We start from the raw sequence: 2169 nt of genomic DNA on the forward strand, positions 1-2169 counted from the left end.
ATCTAGCTTGACGCAAATTTTAACTAACAATAGTTTGTGGATATCACAATCAGAAAACAATTCATCAAAACCTTAATTGAAATTATGACTTTTCAAAAGGCCAATTGAATAAATGATCTTTCTAATGAATAAAATATTCCATATACACATAGTGGGGTGTAAAGAAATGTAGAACACTATATCTATTGCCATTTTAATTAATTAGTGGGCATAACACTCATAATTCAAGTTGATAAGTAATAATAATAACCAATTGGTCAGGATAAACATACTATAAATAGAGCAAATTTAGTGTTGTACATTCACCAACAATACAAAAAATCATAATACACCATACTTCATACTTAAAACACAAATTTGGCAAACAATTCTTCGTGACAAAAACAGTAATGGAAGGCAAAGTTGGGTACAAGAGAATCATACTAGCACTCTTTTTCATCGTTGCAACTGGTATTATTGACTCTTCCATTTTAACTTCATTTTTTTTTCCGTTACATATATGAATGACAACTTGATTGACTAGCATGAGCAAAAATTACCAAGCAGCATGGTGTAGTTGGTGAAGAATTCATCTTGTAACTTGGAGGTCACAAGGTTGAATCCTCCCACTGCGATACTTGTGTGTGAGCATCCCTTAACCTCCTCCCAAGACCAAAAAAAACTGTGAGGATTGAGGTCTAATCAGGGTTCACTGTATCTTGACCAAAAATATTTACTAGGATGAGCATGCATAATCGTATTATTAATATACTCCTAAGTTGTTTTTAATACTGACTTTTTTATTAAAGTGTGACATTTTTCATAAACAACCTTCTTTTTTAGGGTAACAATGCTATAAATAGATATACACTATCCAATTATATATATGCATTTATAACAAACATTTTACTTATATAAATTAATTTTGCTGTATGTATAAATAGTTATGCTGCAAGTCCTTGCTGTGAAAGCACAACAAGAGAATCCAGTGTGCGAGGAGCACCTTGGACATCCATGCACTCCTGGTGTTAGAGAATGTTGCGCTAACACCGGACGCCAATGCGTGGCTGCTCCATCTTCGAACGGTTTCCGGTGCATGTAAAACCGTCATCCATCACCACCAACTGCAACATCAATGACAACCTATTGTACTGCTTAATTATATTAGATCTCCTTTGAGTTCTATACCTCTATTATGAAACTTTAATGTCCTTTTTTTTTTTTTGTGTGTGTGTTTATATATATATATGTTTGGTGAAGTGGATTATCTAGTGTAAAATAGTTGTCTCATTTAATAAATAAAGTGAGTGTCCTTCGTTTTCTAATTTGTTATTTTGACATTATTATGATAACGAAGCGGAGACTTTCTAAATATAATATGGTTAGTATTTTATTTTATTTTATTAATGAAAAGTCGTATGACATCTACAAATGAACTCTAAATTTACCAAATACATATAAACGCATTAAATAAAAGTTTTCATCACTGAAGCCACATTCGTATAACAGATCTTACAATGTGTTAAGTCACTTACACACATCGCTAGAATATACACCTCTTAAATTCTTTGTAATCAAGAGTATGAATTTCATCTGTTTTATTTGAACGTATTAGAAAGCTTGAGAACTGTCTTATAAGACTTAAAAGGAACATTATTCAGATCAACTCATTAATTCCCCATTTAGAAGGATAATCACCAGTTGAACAAAATCAACTAACCTTGTCATATAAGACTTTAATTCCTTTACTCAATCATAATTCAAGTCATGAAAGAGTAATAAGAAATTTTACCTTATGTAATAATTAATAAATTTTACTTAAATCATCAAATTCCCAAATCCTTTAATCAATCATACAATGATTAATTAATTAGAGAGCTAACAACATTTTCCAAATACCAAAACATGGGTCTCAAACACAAGCATATGAATAATGTAATTCGTAACCAACAATCCACAACCAAGTAGTTCCCTGGCCAATACATGGAACTAGGTTATTACAACTCCTTAAACGTGCTTCTAAAGTCAAGAATTTCCTTAACTCGTACGTAGAATAAACGAAGCGAGGGCCACTTTTTCACTTAAAATCATCTTCTACAAAATATCCTCCTAAGCCAATTAACTATCAAAAATTCAATCAATATCCGAGCCACAAAATTTAAACCAATACTATTAGACTTCAGAAACTTC

General features: G+C 31.4%; 1 long non-coding RNA gene across 1 annotated transcript; it reads left to right on the forward strand.

Annotated features, from left to right (window-relative positions):
- Positions 1–288: 288 nt before the first annotated feature.
- Positions 289–1304, forward strand: LOC110737333. Its single transcript, XR_002514366.1, has 2 exons — positions 289–450; positions 924–1304. It is a non-coding gene; the product is annotated as an uncharacterized LOC110737333 (long non-coding RNA).
- Positions 1305–2169: the final 865 nt, after the last annotated feature.

This window comes from Chenopodium quinoa, unplaced genomic scaffold (assembly GCF_001683475.1).
Source record: "Chenopodium quinoa cultivar QQ74 unplaced genomic scaffold, ASM168347v1, whole genome shotgun sequence".
Taxonomy (NCBI): domain Eukaryota; kingdom Viridiplantae; phylum Streptophyta; class Magnoliopsida; order Caryophyllales; family Amaranthaceae; genus Chenopodium; species Chenopodium quinoa.